This window comes from Neomonachus schauinslandi, chromosome X (assembly GCF_002201575.2).
Source record: "Neomonachus schauinslandi chromosome X, ASM220157v2, whole genome shotgun sequence".
Classification (NCBI taxonomy): Eukaryota; Metazoa; Chordata; class Mammalia; order Carnivora; family Phocidae; genus Neomonachus; species Neomonachus schauinslandi.
Genome location: NC_058419.1, coordinates 95084138 through 95106553, shown reverse-complemented (window position 1 = coordinate 95106553; position 22416 = coordinate 95084138). Strand labels below are relative to the sequence as shown.

General features: G+C 35.3%; 1 protein-coding gene across 1 annotated transcript in view; it reads left to right on the top strand.

The window, feature by feature from the left end:
* The window catches only part of CFAP47 (cilia and flagella associated protein 47), a 506331-nt gene that overhangs the window by 406172 nt on the left and 77743 nt on the right, over window positions 1–22416 (top strand). The window lies entirely within an intron of this gene.

The following is a 22416-nucleotide window of genomic DNA, read 5'->3' as shown; positions in this document are numbered from 1 at the left end:
GCAATTCAGAAAAATTAACTTACATAAAATCAAAACAGTTGCTTAATGGCAAAGCTAAACCTCCTTGTGTATGACTTTAAAGTCTTTGTTTTCAATTTCTTTGTAACACATTAAAAAGAGTGTAAACAGCAGTTCTCAAAGAGTAAGTTGCAGATGGCCAAAGAATGATTGAAAATATGTTCATAGTCACTAATATTCAAAAAGATGTTGATTTAAATGATAGCCATGTAAGTTTTCTTTTTCCTTTTTTGTCTTTATTTTTTTTATTCCTTGAAACCATGGTGAAATTTGAACAAGTACTGCTTTGGGGAATGTAAATCACAACATAGCTTCTGAAAAGCACGTTGTGTAATGTATATAAAGAAACTTAGAAATTATCACTCTTTTGACCCAGTAGTTGCAATTCTGCTGAGATCTCCTTTTTTTTTTTAAGATTTATTTATTTATTTTATAGGCGGGCAGAGGGAGAGGGAGAGAGAGTCTTAAGCCGACTCCAAGCTGAGCACAGAGCCCAACGTGGGGCTCAGTCTCATGACCCTGAGATCATGACCTAAGCCAAAACCAAGAGTCCGACCCTTAACTGACTGAGCCACCCAAGCGCCCCTCTGCTGAGAGCATTTAAAGAACGAATCAAAATATTGCACTGTTTATAACAGCAAAAAGTTGGAAACCACCTGAATGCCAAATAACAACCTTATTATATTCGTATTAATTATTTACATGTCTGCTTATATTTTAATTTTACTTATTCATTGAGTATATGAGACACTTTCTTTCTTAAAAATTTTTTCCATTGGTTCTACACTTTCAGTCTTTCCACATTATGAACTCCATAAAAAATTCACCTACATTTTCTTTTTCTTCTTCTTTGTAATGGAGAAGGAGTTACACGTAAATAGGCAGCTTTTTCATTTACTCCTTTAATTCATCTAGGTTTTGCTCTTTTGCTATGTAATTATAATCTAATTTGATTCCCCTCATTTAATTAGCAAGTTTCCCATCTTTTCATTTGATAATAATAATCATTCTGTAGCTATTTATTTTTTGCAGCCTGTATTCAGATCATATTCTGTTACGTGTCTGTATATTTCAGGTCTTGTTCTAGTGCCATGCAGTTTAAATCCTACAATTTTATGTTTTCTTTTTTTTTATGTTTTCTTATTCTATTTCTTTCTTTTTATGATCTCTTAAATAATTTATTTCTGGGGCGCCTGGGTGGTTCAGTCAGTTAAGCATTCGACTCTTGGTTTCAGCTCAGGTCATGACCTCAGGGTCGTGAGATCGAGCCCTGCATCAGCTCTGCGCTCAGCGTGGAGTCTGCTTCAGATCTCTCCCTCTTCCTCTGCCCCTCCCGCTTGTGTGCACTCTCTCTCTCTCAAATAAATGAATAAATCTTTTTTAAAAATGAATTAAAAACATAGTTTATTTCCTTTTATCACTTATTTATCCTTGTAGAAAAAATTTAGAATAACTTTGTCAAGTTTCAAAGAAGTCCCAATAAACATTTGATCGCAATTACATTAAACCTATAGACAAATTTGGGGAGAACATCTTTGCAATAATCTTCTTCTCCAGGAAGATTATTTCCTTGTTATTTTCAAGCATAGTGTTCATAAGTGTCAATAAAGTTCATTTTTTGCATAGTAAAAACATAAAGCTTCCAGTACCCATACTTTTATTTAAATAATCCAAATAATGGGTGAAAGGGGCCAGAAGGTAAAAAAATAAATACATAAATAAAAATAAAATGCCAGGGAATTGCCTCCTCTAAACATGGAGTTGTGTATGGGAATTATAGAAATTGTTTCTTTTACCAAAGTCAACTGCATTAGTTTACAAACCTTTTATCTTTGTCTATTAATTTTGAACTGCTCATATATTGAAATGAATTTCCTTGTGGTTTTTTTTGATTCCTAGTTCTTTATTCTTCAAGTGATTTCTAATATAGTTTCAAATTTAAATAAATGAGTGATCCAGTTAGTAATTATATATAATGTGATTTCTATGCAACACAGACCAACATTGTGTGTTCCAATTTTAAATTTTCTAATTTGAAAAAAAAGAGAGATTCTGAAAGTACTTTCTTAATTATAATTTATATTGTTCTAATTGTCTTCACATCATTTTCAAATTTAATCTGATGTTCTCCTGCATTCCATATTGATTTCTCTAGTGTCTTCTGTGACTTGTTTTTTCAATAAACAATGCACATCCTGCCTGTGTGGTGGGTTGACAGTTCAAGATGTACTCCCTGCTGCTCTATATAATAAAATCTCCAAAGGGGATTATTTTCTCTAGAAGCTTTCTCTAGAAACTTCTTGTTTGCTCTGGTGTTCTTATGTGGTATTAGTGTCAGGGGTGTTCCTGATGATTTGGGGCACATAAACATTAAAGGTACAACTGAAATGGGTGCTCTCTTTCTTATATTGCTGTGGGCATTTTTAGAGACTTTGGGGTTCATTGGCCTTACTGTAAAAATTACCTGTAGGTATAATCTCACATGCCATGTAAAGCATTTATAACCTTAAAACTCTTTCCACCTCTGCATGGAACATTTCCTTGGTGAATACTTGAGAACTATAAAGATTGTCTTATTCTTGACCAGCATTTACCTAAGTGTGCAGAGTGAAATGCTAATTTCAAGAGACAGAAATAGGTATGATATGAGGAAAAAAAAAAAAACTAAGTTCTATGATGAAATAAATTTGGGAAATACCAGCTTAAACAAAATTTCCTTTATGGCAGGGTTTCCTAGGACTTTTTTTTTCTAATGCTGTCTATATTTCCATATAGAGGAAATAACATGTTTTTGGAATGTATATCTGGCTAAGAAATGTACTTTTGTAAATATTGCTCTCAGATGAACTGAGTTAGCAGAGAGGTTCTAAACTCCTACCCTCCAGTCTGCTATATCCTGTGACATTGCATTCAATTCAATTCAGGGAATGGCTCAGCATTAAAGGGAGACCAACTGACAGCTGCTAAGACTAGTGTTTCTCAATGTGAATGCCGCTGCTTCATTTCATGCTCAGCTCTTCTAGGCATCCTCCCAGTCTCAACCCAACTTCAGCAACATTTTGGTCTATATGTGACAAAAGGACAAAGATAAAAATAATTTCTGCAAACATTCTCGTATTCTTTCTGAAATTTAAGTTCCTTTGTATTTACAAACTCCTCTAATAAAATTGCATCTCTATGTATGGAGATATCGAGCGAGACTAGAATTCTAGCCATTGACATTGTTCTTTCACATTGAAAAGGACATTCACATCCATTTTATTGCTCTACAGAAATTTTTTTTTCCTAGAATTTTTCTTCCTTCGAATGAGTTCCATGCTATGGTGTAGATAGCTCAATATTTCATTTTGTTTTTTTTTTTTTTTTTAAAATTTTTTTTTTTTTTTTGAGACAGAGAGAATGAGAGACAGAGAGCATGAGAGGGAGGAGGGTCAGAGGGAGAAGCAGACTCCCTGCCGAGCAGGGAGCCCGATGCGGGACTCGATCCCGGGACTCCAGGATCATGACCTGAGCCGAAGGCAGTCGCTCAACCAGCTGAGCCACCCAGGCGCCCCTTCATTTTGTTTTTAATAAGTTCACTGTCCTTTTTGTTATCTTTCTCTCAAAATTGGTGACAGGAACTAGACAGGAGGGGGGAACAAGGGGGTCTTCCTGTCAGTGAAGAATGTTAACCTGCCAGGCTTTCATTTTGAAGCTCATTCTTATCTACACATCTAATTAGGTTGAGTAACCAAGAATGAGATAAGAGGAGAGGTGAATTGTGATCGCAGAAGACATCCTGCTACAAAGCTGATACATTTATAAGACTTGAAGTGTTCTTTTTCTCCCTCACCAGGAAGTAATCAAATGTCACTGAAGCAAAATCAAGATTAAACCCTTGAGAAAAAAAAATCGTAGCTGTAACATTTTCCTGGGTCCTCTGACTGTGACATTTTAAAAAACAGGGCCGGCGGTGGGGAGAGGTTAGTTTTTTCTTATATCATATCGTAGCTCTAGAGAATAAGTTGCTACTTCCTAGGACTCTAGGAAGAGATCCAAGCTACAGGGACTGGCATTAGACTTGTAGTCGGAGAATCTGCTGTGTTCTAGTTTTGACTATAACCTTAGCTTGAGCTAGTTTCTGTATTCTCTAGATTCTAATCTGGCATCATAAAAAATGAAAATCGGTTTTACTGAATAGGATATTTTTTGAAGAACAAATGCAATTGTTTATGTGAAGAAATTTCTAAACACTAAAATTACAAGTATTGGTTATTAGTATTATTTGTATAGGTGAAAATAGGTTACACAAACACAAAGATGGATTCCTGGTTTCTTCAGTTTTATAAGAAACAAGACTAGTATATTGCTGATACGTACCCAGAAATATATTTCTGAAAAATGCGTTAAGAAATAAATAATAAGGGCGCCTGGGTGGCTCAGTTGGTTAAGCGACTGCCTTCGGCTCAGGTCATGATCCTGGAGTCCCTGGATCGAGTCCCGCATCGGGCTCCCTGCTCAGCGGGGAGTCTGCTTCTCCCTCTGACCCTCCCCACTCTCATGTGCTCTCTCTCATTCTCTCTCTCAAATAAATAAATAAAATCTTTAAAAAAAAAAAAAAAAGAAAGAAATAATAAGTTTTTTTTCTTCTGAAATCCATTTGTTTTCTGGGTGAACAATTGCTAAACAAATGCTTTTAATTCTCATCAATTACTCATTGACGGAAGTCTTGTTACCTTAGGTGAATATTAGTTTTCTAGAATACTAGTTTTTCTACAAAAGAATTTCTTACAGAGCAGTAGATATCTATTTCTATATTTGTATCTATATTTTTAAAATTATCCATCTTTGTTCTTCCTTTTGATATTCCTAATCCTTTATGTGTTCTACTTTTATTCAACATTTTCATTAAAAAATATCACCGGGGAGCCTGGGTGGCTCAGTCGTTAAGTGGCTGCCTTCCGCTCAGGTCATGATCTCAGGGTCCTGGGATCGAGCCCCACATTGGGCTCCCTGCTCCACCGGGAGCCTGCTTCTCCCTCTCCCACTCCCCCTGCTTGTGTTCCCTCTCTCGCTGTGTCTCTCTCTCTGTCAAATAAATAAATAAAATCTTTAAAAAAAAAAAACACCAAATTTCAGTTATTCATATACCACCTTCACAAATTTTGGCATGTCACCTATATAATAATTTACTTAATGGTATTTGAATGGAAAACAATGTCACTTGCCATGAGCAATAGCAATGTACTCTGTGCAAGGAACTATTTCAAACACTATACAAATATTAAAGGATTTAGTCCTCACAATAACCCTGTGAGATAGATTGTATTAATACCCTTCTGTCAGATGAATATACTGAGACATGTAGGAGTTAGGTCCAAGATCACACCCACAGTATATGCTGGAGCTTGGGTTTGAATGTAGGGCTTGGGCTCTTACTCAACTACACAATACTATTCTAAGTAGAAGACAGCTGTAAAACATCTATCAATAAATAATGAAACAAAAATTTTAAATATCTGTCCAAGTTTCACTCAGAACCGTCTGAAGTATCATTGTTGCAGAACAGTTTTCCTGGGAAGCAGTCTCTGAGAAGGAGATTAGTGTGCAGGAAGTTTATTAGGGAGTGCTCTCAGGATCAACACCCCTGGGGAAGAAGAGAATGAAGCAAGACTGAACAGAGGGAGAAGGTGGAGACAGAGGTGTTGGCTCATACCATGGCAAGCATTGAAACTAGGCTAGCACTTCAGATTTGCCCCAATTTGGAATGAGGAGGCCACGATTTTGTATCTCCATCTCCTTCCTCCCCCCCACCCCGCTACCTACATCAATCTATCATTAAATGCATCTGCCCCAGGAAAGGAGTTTGACTTTGGTCAGGTGACTCTACAGCTGAAGGCACTCCTCCCAGAGCGCTGATATCTAGCTACCATATACTGGCCATAGTCTTGGTAGCTTGGGGCGTAAAGTCATGAAGATATATTTCTCTTTTTTACTAGAAGCATTATTGTTTACTTCTCCTGATACATATCTCAATAACTTTAAATATGGTGAGGTGGGAGTCAAGGTTCATTTTATTCATTATGTATACCAAATTGCCCTAGCACCATTTATAAAAAAGGCCATCCTTTCCTTCATTGAATTGCATGACACTTTTCTCTCAAATCCAGTGACAGTATGTATGTGGGTCTGTTTCTGGACTTTCTATTCAGTTCCAGTTGTCTAGTCATCCATCCTTGCACCAATACCATACTGCCTTAACTGCTGTAGCTCTATGGCAAGTCTTGATATGTGGTAACATAAATCCTTCCAATTTTCCCTGCTCTTCAATATTTTCTTTGTTATTCTAAATCCTTTGTACTTTTATAAGAATTTTAGAATCAGCTAGTTAATTTCCAAACACACACATGCCCCTGTTAGGATTTGTATTTGAATTATATTGAAATTATGCATCGATTTGGGGGTAACTGGCATCTTAGAAATATTGAGTGATTGAGTCTTTTAAATCTAAGAATATGGTTCTCCCCTCCATCTACTTATCCAAATGGCTATTTCTTCAAGATTTATCTAAAAGCCCATTTTGTCTGTACCGATTTGATCTGCCAGCATTATCATAGACTACTACGCTGCCATGTGTACTTGGTTTCTTTCTGGGCTATCGCTACTATTCCCCTGATTTTTCTTTGAGAGCCAAAACTACACTGTTTTAATTAAAGAGGTTTTATAATGTGCTTTAATATGTGTTGAGGATAGCTCTCTCACATTGTTTTTCCTTTTCAGAGTTATACTGGCTATTCTTCCTTGTTTATGTATCCATATGACCTTTATAATAAACTTGATTACCTCCAGAGAAAACCTGATAGAATATTTATTGGAATTCTTTTAATTTGTCATTTAAATTTTAACTTTATACATGTAGGGAAAAATGACATTTCTGTGATTCTGAATCTTTGTATCAATGTCCATTTTGTGTGTTTTCAGTAGTTCATCAACCTCGTGTCTTCAGAAATTTTTTTTTTATGTATTTTTCATATATTTTGCTTTTGTCTAATGGACAAATCATGCTCAAAACCATTTTGGATTACCTTTTAAAAATAGCAAGAGTATTAACAATATATCTCATTTTTTGTGATATTAGAGCAACAGTAAATACACAATTTGTTGTCATATAATATAAGCTACTTTTGTTTATTTATACTTAATACCTTATTACTGATTTTAAATGCAATAGCTCACTATTTCTTTGCTCTTATTGCTTCTTAGAAAACACAAAGGCTTTACTTAAAACAGTAACAGTATTCTTTGTTCAAGAATAGAAAATCTTTAATAGTTTTCATGAGAAAGATTAATATAACTAAAAATATTATTACATAATGACTGTTATATCACTTTTGTACTCTTGGTATTCCCTGACACAGTGGTAAAAGGATTAGCATACTATTCAAAACATTTTACACAATGTTAAATAATCTCTGTAAGGGCTAATTAAACTTTATCTTTAATTTAAAGAAAAGATTTAGAGCCTCAGTTTAGGTTGTTGTCATTGGAGTAATCACAGTAATAGGAAATCCTGACTTCTGGTTACATAAATATTCCTGGCAGAAAGACACATAGGGAAGATACCTTTAACCGTGTTGCTTTGCTCCAGTTAAATTTACTTTTTTTTTTTTAAAACATCAGGCCTTTATTTTCTCACATAATTTCCTACAGATAAATAAAACTAACCAGATATAATTTTAGTTAGTGTCATTTTCATGTAACTTTAAAAATTTTCAGTTTTCTATTTTAGCTTTATTTAAACATAGATATATAGGCAGACAGATAGATAAATGTTAGGTACCATCCCTCTTTCTTCTTTGAGAATTAATGCCTCTGTTGTCAACATGAAGCCATTCAGTTGGCCAATACAAGAAGTTCTTTGGGTTCCAGGAAGCAGAACTTGCAGATCTAATATTGCTCTTTGCACTTGGCTTTTTGTAAATTGTATTTGCATAACTTTTGCTCATTTTAAATGATACTAGGTTGTTTTTACCTCTACCATTTATTTGTAAAACTTTTTCATATTATCCATTGAAAACCATTTTTGATATCTCCCTGAGAAATATTTCTTCCAATCTATTATTTGTTTATTGTCTTCAAATTATAGAATTTTTCCCATAATTTTTTTTTGGCAATTTTATGATAAAATCATCCTGTCTTTATATCCTCTGGGTCACCTGTCTTGGTTAGAAAGATTTTTCTTCTTCAAACTATGTGAAAATAGACTACTAAGCTTTTTTCAAGACTTTTAAAGTTTTAAAAAATATTTACATATGCAGTTCATCTGGATTCATCTTTGTATTTGGTGTGCAGAATTTTCCATTTGTTTTTCATTTAGCCAGATAGCAAGTTGTGATTTTTATCATTTGTGAAATAAACCAGCTCTTCCACTGAATGGAAACATCATTAATGTAATTAATATATAAATATATTAATATATAAATAATACATTGTTAATTATATAATCAATAATTATAATTTGATTTATATGAAAATATATTATTACATAATATAGTGATGCATAATTGAATATACTGTTTAGTACCTTCAATATTATTAATATATATTAATATATTAATTGATGGATGTGTTGATAAGATAATATCTTCATACACACATACTCTACAATTGATTTATGGTCATTTTCTAGGTTGTTTCATTAATTAGTCTATAACTAGCTAGTATCTTTTTTGTGATTTTAAAAAATTTTAATTCCAATAAGGTTAACATACAGTATTATATTAGTTTCAGGTGTGTAATATAGTGATTCAAAACTCTATACATTACTCAGTGCTCATCATGATAAGTGTACTCTTAATCCCATTCACCTATTTTACCCATCCCCCCACCTACCTCTCCTCTGGTAACTGTCAGTCTGTTCTCCATCATTAAGAGCCTGAATTTTTGTTTGTCTCTTTTTTGATTTGTTCGTTTGTTTTGTTTCTTAAATTCTACATGCAAGTGACATCATACGGTATTTGTCTTTCTCTAACTTATTTCACTTAGCATAAAACTCTCTCGTTCCAAGTTGCAAGAGACAGACCCTACATGAGGTATACTACAAAGGGAAGACCTACAGCTGAGAGTAGAACAGACATTAAGAAAAGCCCTTTGGCAAACTAGCCCCAACACTAAACAAAATTATACCACTCCCAACTAAAAAATTATGAAACATACAAACAAGAGGAGAATAACATTCTCTCAAGAGAAAAATCAGTTATTAGGACCAAAGTGGGACAAGGCACAGATGCTCAAACTTTCTGATAGGGCATTCAAATTACTCTCTTTAAGCTTCGAATGGAAAAGCTAGACAAAGTAACAGATTAGAATAATTTAAGCAATGAGATGGAAATTATAAAAAAAGAATCAAACCAAATGCTCAAAATGAAAACACAGAAAAAGTATAAATAATATCTTTGATGGATTTATCAATAGATTTGACACAGGTAAGGGAAAAAAATCCATCATCTTTAAATTAGGTTGGTAGAAATTACACTGATGTAAGATAAAAAGAAAATAAGGCAGAAAAACAGAGAGCATTGAAGAGTTATAGAACAGTATCAAGCAGTCTCACATATTTATAATGGCAGTTCCAGAAGGCAGAAAGATAGAACACCACAGATGGAAAGAAGAAATATTTGAAAAGATAATAACTGAGGTGTTTTGTTTTTTTTAGAAAACCTAGGCAAATGATATTTGAACTGCAGAAAGCAAGCAACAAAAAGAAACTGTTGAAGGTAGCCAGATTTTTTTAATCTTTTTATTATTTTATTTACTTTTTTTAAAGTAGGCTCCACACCCAGTGTGGAGCCCAACATGGGCCTCGAACTCACAACCCCAAGATCAAGATCTGAGCTGAGATCAAGAGTCAGACGCTCAATGACTGAGTCACCCAGGCACCCCCAAGTAGCCAGGTTTTTTAAAAAGGCACATTACATACAGAAGAATAAAGACTTCTCTTCAGACTCAAGAATATTCTTTATTGGGCGCCTGGGTGGCTCAGTCGGTTAACCGTCTGCCTTCGGCTCAGGTCATGATCCCAGGGTCCTGGGATCGAGTCCCACATCGGGCTCCCTGCTCGGCGGGAAGCCTGCTTCTCCCTCTCCCTCTCCCACTCCCCCTGCTTGTGTTCCCTCTCTCGCTGTGTCTCTCTCTGTCAAATAAATAAATAAAATCTTAAAAAAAAAAAAAAGAATATTCTTTATTTCCCACAGGGGCTGCTTCCCACGTGTGGACAGCACCCATGACTGTCTTTTCTGTGATCTTTACCCAATAAACATGTGGTGAACTCCTTAAAGAAAAAAAAAAAAAAAGACTTCTCTTCATAAACCATGCAAGCTACGTGGTAATAGAGTGACATTGGTAGTGATGCAAGAAAAAAAGTACTGTCAATCCATAATGCTGTACCCCAAAAATACTCTTTACAATGTAGAATTAAGGACTTCTTCAAGTCAGTATACAAAACCCAATTGCATTTCTGTATACTAGCAATAGACAATTCGAGTGTGAGGTTAAAAATGTCATTTACGACAACAACAAAAAACCCTGAAATTCATAGGTATATATCTAACAAAATATGTACAGTATCTTTATACTAAATAGTAGAAAACACTGATGGAAGAAATCCAATAGACCTAAATAGATAGAGATGCATCATGCTCATCAACTAAAAACCCAATATAGTTAAAATGTAAATGCTCTCCAATTTGATATATAGATCCAGTGCATTTCCAATCTATTTCTCGTGAGACTATTTTTGCAGATATTGATAAGCTGATTCTAAAATATATATGAAAAGACAAAAGAAGTAGAATTTCCAAAAAAAAAAAAAAATAAGGAAGAATGAAATTGGAAAGCTTACACTAACAGATTTTAAGATGTACAGGCTTACCTTGGAGATATTGCAGGCTTGATTCCAAACCCCTGCAGTAAAGCGAATATTGCAGTAAAATGAATCACATGAATTTTTTGGTTTCCTAGTGCATATAGAAGTTATGTTTATACTATGCTGTAGTCTATTAAGTGTACAATAGCATTATCTCTAAAAAAACAATGCACATATCTTAATTAAAAATACTTTATCACTAAAAAGTGCTAACCATCATTTGAACTTTCAGTGAGTCAGAATCACTGATCAAAGATCACCTTAACAAATATAATAAGACTGAAAAAGTTTGAAATGTACGATTACCAAAATGTGACACAAAGACGCAATGTGAGCAAATGCTGTTGGAAGAATGGTGCCAAGAGACTTGCTTGATGCAGGGTTGCCACAAACCTTCAACTTGTAAAAAAAAAAAAAAAAAAAAAAAGCATTATCTGAGAAGCTTAATAAAGCAAAGCACGATAAAATGAGGTATGCCTGTACCTAAAATCTACATTAAAGTAGATTTTAAAGTCCTGGAAAAATTTGTCTATCCTCACTGTCTCTGCTTCTTTATCTCTATCAATTCTCTTATTCACTTCAGTGAGAATTTAATCTTGACAACTCAACTAAAATTACTTTTGTCAAGGAAATCATTACTTTCATGTTGCAGAATCTACAGGTCAATGCTATGTCCTTATCTTTATCTCTCAGTAGTATTTGACATAGTTGACTTTTCTTTCCTTGAAATGTTGTATTAACTTGACTTTGGTTTTCCTCGTATGTCATTGTTCAGCCCTTGTGAGTCGTCTTTTCTCTCTTTTATCTGCTATCAGAACTCGAGATGTTGGCTTGATTTGAGGTTCAGTCCTGTCTCTTTTCCAGTTATATTATCTTCCTGGTCATTTCTTTGAGGCTTGTGGATCCTGTCTATTCATCATGAACTCCTAATTTGTATCTCCAACTCCAGAATTTCTCTTGAGTTTCAACTGCTTATTTGCTTCTTCACATGGGTATCTAGTAGGTATCTCTTAATATTACTCTTGATATACCCATCCCCTCACTCTCATGCTAATTTCTTCCACAAAGATTTCTCCACCTCACTTAATGGCACCATTATTTATCTAGTTCATCTTGCCAATCACCTAGGAGTAATACTTGATTCCTTTTTGTTCTCAGTGCAAATTCCTAGCCCATCAGTGAATACTGATCACAAAGCCATAAATATATATCTCATTTCTGGCCCCTTTTTACCACCTCCATCATTTTTACCCTAGTCTGTACCACCTGAACTGCTACAATTGCTTCTTTTATTTCTGTCCTGCTCCCTAAATTCTGATATCCACACAGAAGACAGAGTGCTCTGTTGTAAAAACATAAATTGAGTCATATCACTATGCTTTTTTAAACCTCCCTATGTTATCCAGTTCAGCTTTAGGAGGTGAGGTCAGAAAGGCCTCACATCATCTGGTCCGTGCTTTTTTTTTTCCCTGACCTCACCTTCTCTAATTTCTCCCACCCTTCACTGAGCTGCTGCAGCATCCCGAGCCAATTCCTATTTAAGTGTTTAAGTTGCTCACCCTTCTGCTTGGAACACTCTTATCCCAACTTCTTGTTTACCTTCCTCTAAATCCTTTAAATGCCTCTACTCAGAGGGCGCCTGGGTGGCTCAGTCGTTAAGCGTCTGCCTTCGGCTCAGGTCATGATTCCAGGTCCTGGGATCGAGCCCCACATCGGGCTCCCTGCTCCATGGGAAGCCTGCTTCTCCCTCTCCCACTCCCCCTGCTTGTGTTCCCTCTCTCGCTGTGTCTCTCTCTCTGTCAAATAAATAAATAAAATCTTTTTTATTTATTTATTTTTTTTAAGATTTTATTTATTTATTTGAGACAGAGAGAATGAGAGAGAGAGAGCACATGAGAGGGGGGAGGGTCAGAGGGAGAAGCAGGCTCCCTGCCGAGCAGGGAGCCCGATGCGGGACTCGATCCAGGGACTCCAGGATCATGACCTGAGCCGAAGGCAGTCACTTAACCAACTGAGCCACCCAGGCGCCCTAAATAAATAAAATCTTTAAAAAATTTAAAAAAAATTAAAAAAAAATAAATGCCTCTACTCAGTGTCACTTCTTTAGAGAAATTTTCCTTGAGAGCAGTCTTCATTAATTCTCTCTTCCTAAATAATTAACTTAAAACCTATTGTGTAGTTATCTACCTATTTACTCCTCTTCTTTTCTCCACTTTCTGTTAAGTTCCACAGCACAAACAATATTTTCTCTCATTTCCTACGGTATTTCCGGTAACTAAAACAGTTCCTTGCTCAACTCCTTCCCATACTAATATTTATTGAGAGCTACAATATGCTAAGATCCTGTTCTAAATTCTGTAGATACAGCAGGGAGCTAAATAGGCAAATATCTCTGCCCTACTGGGATTTACATGCTAGTAGGAAAAGATAGACAATAATCAAATAGGATGGGGAAAGAAAATGGGTACAGGAGGGGGATAAGGAAAGTCGTGGTGTTGGAGGTGCAGTTTTGAAGAGGGTGGCCAGAAAAGCCCTTACTGAAGGGACAACATGAATGAATGAATTAGCCAGCAGAGATGGCTATAATAAATGGCTGATAGAGTCTCATCTGAGTCCATACCATCTATGTCTTGTGTAAAAACAGAGAATATTCAGCAAATTGATGTATCACAAAAAGCAGGAAGAGAAAGCCAATATGCTAGAATGCTAAATGGATGTTTATTCTCAGTATTCTGTAATGTTTGGCTGCAGTCTTCAAGACAAAGTATTAAGGAAATAATAGAATGTCTGACATGCGAGTGCAAAGCATCAGTAACATAAATTGAATATTGTGGTGTTCGGCTTGGGAGCACATTTTTGGTTTTTGTCTTACTTAATTCTTGATAACATACTTTGTAGTCAGATTATCTAAAAATTTAAAATAAGTTTGAGCCATAATAGTAAAATTGCTTTTTGCAGGTGTAAGAATATAGGTAATTGTTCCAAATTGCTTTGCACTAATTAGATCTTACCTGGATAATTTGGGTCAATTAAACATGCTAAATATTAAGATACTGGAAAATAAAATGCTTCTTTGCATGGATATTGAGGGATGAAGGGTCTTTTGTTATATCTTAGGAAATGGCAGTAAATACCTGATAAATGGCTAGACAACTCTACTTATAACCAAAATCTCCAATGAGACATATTGATTGAAATTGCATTGATACTGAAGAAACTACATGTAGTTGTATTTGTTATGAAAGAGTGAAATCAGAAATTTGGAAAATCTTACATTACGAATAAGTCAACATGTTATAATTTAGGTAGAAATGGTGATGTCCCAATGGGCAGGTAGTCGACAGAGATAGGAATTCAAGGACAGTATTTGGAGATCCAAAAATCATTCATCATAGGTGGAAATATAACATATAGCTGACCTTACCGGTTTGGGCTTGCCTCTTTTTAAAAAATTTATTTATTTACTTGCAAAAGAAAGAGAGAGAAAGAGGAGGGGGAGGGGCAGAGGAAGAGAATCCCCAAGCAGACTCCCCACTGAGCGCGGAGCCCAATGCGGGGCTCCATCTCATGACCCTAAGATCATGACCTGAGCAGAACCAAGAGGCAGACGCTTAACTGACTGTGCCTCCCAGACACCCCTTGGGTTTGCCTATTAAAGGACCTAGCAAAGACAGTTAAGACAGTCAAAATCTTAAATCCTTGGATTTAAATAATGAGCAAGACATGACAAATAGAACTATGTCTAGTGCTTGAGGGAATAAATTATAGTGAGCATGGAAAAGTGGCTTCTCCAAATGTGGAAGATGGAGTTTAATTTTCTGTATTGCTGCTGACAGCAGAACTTAACCAGAGACTGGTAGCTCTAAGCAGTGGAACCAGGGCCTAAAACAATGAAAAACCTTCCAATTTTATTTCATGAAGGAGCTGAGTACCTTAAGAAATAGAAATTCCTCCTTAGAGGATGAATTTAAGTGGTTGCTGAGGGGCCATCTTCCTAATACTTCTTAGAATATATTCCTAGACTCACTGGGAGGTTATATGTGAGGACCATTAAATTAGAACTCAAAAATTCTGTCATTCTATGTTAATGACATTAATAAAAACAGATCTATATAGGTTTGTTTGCTTTTGGAATAGTTATTCTAATTTTGATGCTAAGTTTACAATATTTTCTCTTTCTTAAAAAAATGGAACTCTTTTTATTTCTTAGGTGCTAGAAAAGACATAAGAAAGAAAAATTTGGAATAAAAGTGCTCAGATAGTAAAGTGAAAAGCAAAGCAAATTATATGCTTTCTGACTACTTTTGGAATCAAACAAGGTGTGAGTCTGAGAGTAAAATTATGTTTTGTAAAACGGAATATACTCTTTCAAGTTTTATTGGTCTAATAATGTTTTTATTATGTTGGGATCAAGAATCAAGTGCCTGTCTTGGGAGAAACATAATAAAACATGCTTAAAATTGAGTATTTATCCACATGTATATGAGAGAGAAGAAATCAGGGCAAAAATACTGAAGGTCACTGGCCCAGAATCCGGTATGAAAAAACATAGACTGCATTCGCTTCTGTGCAAGAACCTCAAGAGATGGAAGCTGTAAAGAAAGTGTTGAGATAGTAAAAGTGGTGACAGCTTTAGCACTTCTGGGTCACTTTTGAGAAGCTTAATGCAACTGTATAGACTTTGCATTTTTGTTTTAATTCTTAGACTGATAAGTGAGGACATGTTCTAAACCGTGTCCTATGACCTGTTTGGTACACTCTAAAACCCAATATTTCTGCTTTATGCTACACAAATATTACATTTTTCATTGTTTTGTATGAAAAAATATATACTATCAGACTCCAATTCCAGGATAGGTATTACATTCAGTCCGTGAGGTTAATTAAAATTTTCTATCACTTCAAACCTTTATTTAATTTCAAGGGAAAAAATTCCAGAAATAACAAAGTATGTTGGATCAGAAGAGTTTAAAATGAAAATCAATATGCATCTGTCAAATGTAATCAGAGCTCTACCTGATATGTCAAAAATCCAATTACACCTGAACTGAAATTGTTATTGTTTTTTTTCTTCTTCTTCATTTAGCTGACAATCCTATGCATATTTAAGTCTAAAAGTAAGATCAAATGCCTGTAAGTTGTCATGGTCTCCATGAGTGGGAAATAAGTACACAATTGAAACTCTCTAGTGTCACCAGTTCTGTGGGCAAGTCAAAATTTAATCTTACAGAAGGGATTAGATTTATATTTTTTCAGTTATCTCATAAAAGGGATAGGATAACTGCATTTTATGAAAACATTCATTCTAGGATTTCTCTATTTTGACTAAGCACAAGCACTCATTACCTTTTGCCACTTTTATTCTTCCTGAATTCTGGTAGCTATAATGGATTTCCTTTCCTGTGCAACTGGGCATGTATTGGAGTTCCTGACCCCTTGATAGGAACAGAAGAAGTCATCATCACATGTTATCCATTTTATTATCATATGTAAATGGTACTGTGATCTTTATCACAACTTCTATCAGGAAGAAAACTGATAGAAGGTAAAAGGTAAATGGTGAGGCACTTATCTTGCAGACAAGCACTCATTTCCTGAGTATATTAGCAAATTCTCCATATTTGACATTACAGCTGACCCTTGAACAACATGGGTTTGAACTGTTCAGGTCTACTTATGTGTGGGTTTTTTACAGTGCAGTATTTTAAGTGTATTTTCTCTTCCTTATGATTTTCTTAATAACATTTTCTTTTCTCTAGCTTGCTTTATTGTAAGAATACAGTATATAATACATATAACATAAAAATATGTCTTCATTGACTGTTTATGTTATCAGTAAGGCTTCCAGTCAACAGTAAGCTCTTAGTAGTTAAGTCTTTAGGGGTCAGAAGTTATATGCAAATTTTTGACTTTGCAGGGGAGTTGGCACCCCAACCCCCACATTGTTCAAGGGTTCAGTTGTAGTTTGTTACTTGTGAGGGCTGAGTGTTGAGACAGCTAAGCTCATATATAGCAAAATATATGCATATGTTTAGGTAGGTAGAGAGTGTTGAATAACTGGTGAATTATTTTCAAGCCATTAGCAAATCCTTACGTGTAATGTATATTTGCTAAGTTATCCAATCGTTCCCACCTCCAAAGTTTCATCCCCAAAGGTAGCGTGAATGTGAGATCTTACCACCACCATTTGTTTTTCTAACATGTGGAATTATGTAATTTTACAGTTATCCCTCTTTATATCTGTTACCATATGAATACCAGTTCTTCTGCATTACCCCTCATTCTCAGCATTAATATCCTCAAGGGCAGTACATGAACTTTTTAAAAAAATTTTTTATTTAAATTTCAGTTAGTTAACATACAGTATAATATTAGTTTCAGGTGTACAATATAGTGATTCAACACTTTGTGCATCACCTGGTGCTCATCAGTACACCCACTTTCTTATCACAACTTCCTCTCTTTTCCAAACTCTAAGACTTTACCACACATTCCTCTAGAATTCTCGATTGTCATAGAGAAAATGCCCTCTATCCCCAAATCAACTAATGTGAATGTTTCCTGTACCTTCTTGAAACCTGACTCTCCCCCTGAGAAGACACTGTTTCCCTGTAATTAGAAAAATCCTCATCACCACTTTGAAATACACTGTTATTGTTATTGATGGTCGCATTAAATATTCTAATTAATTTTTTTATATTCCTTGATTTTTACATTTTAATGTTTAGCAACATTTTTTCATTGCAAAAGAAATCATAGAACTAAGAAAATCGTAATATAAAAATGAAAGATCTGTCTTGGATCGTCTATAAATATTGGAAACAATTCATATTTGCCAAGATACTTTAAAAATACTCCTATTTATTGGACTTCCGGTTTTGCCAAGATGGCATAGTTCTTTTCTTCCTACCTTACTCGAGCCAAACATCAATGGAAAAATCACATGTCCCTCACTCCAGTAGCCTCAGAAGGGCCAAGCAGATAATTGATTTTGTACCCTCCCTCCCTCATGTTTCTTAAGCAGCACACTCTGATTCCCTTCCCCTCACCTGTCTCTGTTGATGGGGCCAAGCAGCAAAACTAATCTATCATTCCCCCAGCTGAAGTAGGCTGTGCTCCAGTTCCCTTGCCACAACAGTGTTGGTGGAGCCAAGGGGCTAGTTTATCTTCTATTTCTTCCCTGGCAGAAACAGGTGGAGCTCAAAGTACCCCACCAGGAAGGTGTCAACAGTGCTGTTGTAAGCTGAGAGCTCGTCCCCACCCAGGAATAATGAGACTTAAAGAGCTCATGACTGGAGGATCTAGTCACCTCTGCCTACACCTGTTGTCAATGAGACTGAGCAAATTGCTGCAAGTTGGGCTAGTAAGCAGTCCACTTTTCTTCCCTCTCCTGGTGTCAGCAAGATCCAGTAGGGTGTAAACCAGGACCAGTAGCCACTCGTATTCCATCCCATTCCTGGAATCAGTGAGATCCAGTGGGGACCACAGTATATACCCCTAGCAAGCATCAACAAGGTAAAATGAAGTGATGTGAGACAGGGTAGTTGGCATTCTGCTTCCTTTCTTTCTATATGTGAGCCAGGACCAGTGGAGAACTGAGCTTCCAACCCCACATAGCATCAATGAGGTGGAATGAAGTGGTGACAAGTAGAGCTAGTTGGCACTCTGCTTCTTCCTATCTCTTTTCTTGGTCATTTCTCTTGGGCCCATCCAGGAACAGACTTTCCACCCCACCCTTCTGCAATGAGGCAATGTAAATCAATGCCCCACATTCTGCTTCAACAAATAATTTTGAATTCTCATCAAACAAATGAAAAAAAACAGAGAATCTGAGAAAAAATGTAAGTTAAAGAACCAAATTAAAGTACTAGTACTGCTAAAATCCATTAAGTTAAAAAAATATCTCACTGGTTGTGATCAAGAAGAGAATGAAGATAATGGAGAAGAGAATCACTGAATGTGAGGACAGATAAATAGAATCATCATAGACTGAACAACAAAGAGAAGATAAACTGAAAAAAAAAATGCACAGAGTTTCAGGGACCTGTAGGAAAATAATAAAAGAGATAACAGTCATATCAGAGCCCCAGAGGGAGAGGAGAGTCTGTGACTGAAACATTATTCAAAGATATAATATCTGAAAACTTGTGATGAAATACATAAGCCTAAGATTCAAGAGGCTAGTAGACTCCAAATAGTTTAAAGCAACAGTAATCCATGGCAAGACACATCATAATTAAACTTCAGTAAACAAAAGAAAAAGAAACAAACCTTGAAAGCAGCCAGAGAGAAATAGTGCATTACTTACAGGGAAACAGCAATTCAGATGACAAGAGATTTCTCATCTGAAATCATGGAGGCCAGAAGGAAGTGATACATAATTTCCAAGAACTGAAAAGGAAGAACTGTGAACTGTAAATTTCATATCCTGAGAATATATCCATCATGAATATAGGGAAAATAGACATTCTTAGATGAGGGAAAAGGAAGACAATTTCTTATAAGCAAACCAGTCCTTAAAGAATGGATGAGGAATATTCTCTAAACAGGAAATGAAAACATAAGAGTTAGAACTTCAGAAAATGAAGAACATCGAAATGGGTAAAATAAATATTAGTAGACTATCTTATTTCTACTGAGTTCATTAAATCATATTTGCTGATTGAAGCAAAAATTCCACTTTGTGATATGGAGTATATTTGTATATCTATCTGGAGAGAAAGAAAAAAAATCTTAAGATAATTATATTTGAAATATGGAGCAGATAAAGTGATCTAAATGGAAATAAGGTATATTGACTATATTTTCCTAATTTCTATATTTTTGATGCTCTGGTATCTGGGACCTTGTTGGGAACTGCCTCTCCCAGGGTTAGCTAATTCCTAGAGATAGTAAATGACTCATTTGTGAGCACCTTTTATATGCAAACTAACAAATTTAGAGTTGATGCCTCCCACACCTCTTCTGTTAGGCTTTTACATTCTAGACCAATATTCTCCTACCCTTACTACCCAGGGCTGGGAACCCTTAACACTCCAAAGCCTACTGAAATTATTCAAACTAGCCAATCCTAAACCGGCTTAGCCTATTTACCCTATCTTGCTCATTCCTTCCCATGAAAACCACAATAAAGACTCTTGCCTCTTTCCCCACCTCTTGACTGAGTCTGGTGCTTCTCCATGTGGCCCTGCATGGCATGGCATGCCTCTTGTTTCTAGGGGTATGTGAGTATAAAACCTTCTTCATGACAGTCATTTCTGTGTCTGCATGTGTTACCACATGTGATTAAAACAAATCCTGGGTACATTTCAAAACATAAGGTATATACACTTCATTCAAAGTAGCTAAATATTGATACCTGTGGACAGTGATAGGTTGCATATGTATATTGAATTATCATTTAAAACAACTAAGAAAGTTATGTGAAGTAATATACTAAAAAACACTATAAATCAGTTAGAATCCTAAAATATATTCAAGTAACGCATGACAATATCACTACAGATAACCTTAAGATATTAGAGAAATAAAGCAGAATTACAGGCAACTCTAAACATGTAAATCCAACAATGTAGGAGAAAATGATCCATTTCTAGTAAATTCCAAACTACCAGAATTCACTGAAGATGAAATAGATAATATGAATAGTCCTATAACTATTAAAGAAATTGAATTCATAATTGAGAAACTTCCAAAAAGAAATTTTCAGGCTCAGATGGCCTCAGTGGCAAATTCTGTCAGACATTTAAAGAATTAACGTGAATCCTTCTCAAACTCTTCCCCCCAAAAAAGAAGAGGAAGGAACACTGTTTAACCTATTCTGTGACCGGCATTACCTTGACACAAACCCCAGAAAACCACAATAAAGAAAAACTACAGATACTGTTCATGAAATAAGACACAAAATGTCAGTAAATTGAATCCATCATTATATAACAAAAAATACACCCACAACCAAATGGGGTTTATTTTAGAAGTAAAGGCTGGTTTGGTATTTGAAATTCCATTAATATAATCCACTCTGTTAAAAAGATTAAGGGGGGAAAAATCACATGTCAGTCAATATAGAAAAACCATTAGAATAAACCCAATATCCATTTCTTAGAAAACTCTTTACAACCTAGGAATAAAAGGGAATTTCCTCAACCTGATAAAGAGCTGACTTGATAAAACTACAGCTAATGTCAGATTCAATTATGAAACATTGAGTCCATTCTCTCTAAAATAGGCAGTGACACAGGATGCCACTTTCATCACTTATTTAAAGTGATTTAAAGGAAGTCCTAATGAGTACAAAATGGCAAGCAAAGGAAGCAAAAGGCAAATAGAATGGAAAGGAAGAAATAAACTGTCCTGATTTTCATATCACATGATGGTCTACCAGAAAATCCCAAGGGATCTTAAAAAAAAAAAAAAGTTTGTAGGAGTATTAAGTGAGTTCAGGAACACTACAGTAAACAAGAACAACACACACAGAAATCATATTTATATATACTAGCAGTGAAAACATGGAAACTGAGTTTAAAAACACAATACCATTTACAATCTCTCCAAATAAATTAAATACTTAGGAGTAAATCTAACAAAGCGTGTATAGGACTTATATACTAAAAATGACAAAATAACATAATGACAACATAAATAAATAGAGAGATGCACTGTATTCATGGGTTGCAAAACTCTATAGTATAGTAAAGATGTCAGTTCTATCCAAATTGATCTAGGTTTAATGCAATTCCTGTCAAGATGCTCACACCTTGGAGCACCTGAGTCGCTCAGTCGATTAAGCATCTGACTCTTGATTTCAGCTCAGGTCATGATCTCAGGGTCCTGGGATCAAGTCCTGAGTTGGGCTCTGTAGTCAGCACAGAGTCTGCTTGGGATTCTCTCTCTCCTTCTGCCCCTCCCTCCCCACTTGCACGCACTCTCTCTCTCTCTCTCTCTAAAATAAATAAGTAAAATCTTTTTTAAAAAAGATGATCATGCCTTATGCAAATTTAACTCAACACAATGCTAAGCAAATAGTTCTTATATTTCACTAATAGCAAATTCCATAAGAGGAAAAATTAATAAATTGGGCATCATCAAACTAAAATATTTTGCCCTGTAAAAGCCCATGAGAAGATGATGAAATGGAAAACTACAGACTGGGAGAAAATATTTGCAAAACATGTGATAAAGGGTTAGTATCTAGAACCTATAAAAAGTACAGAAAACTCACTAATAAAAATACACTTAAAGTAGAACATGATTAAAGAACATGAGCAGATATTTCACCAAGAAGAATATACTGATGACTAATAAGCACATGGAAAGGTGTTCAATATAATTAGTCTTTAGGGAAGTGCAAAATAAAACCATAATGAGATTTTACTACAAACACATTAGAATGGTTAAACTAAAAAATACTAACATCATGAAGTGTTGGGAAAGATGTAGAGAAACAATTGCTCATAAACTGCTGTGGGAATATAAACAGGTACAGCCATTCTGGA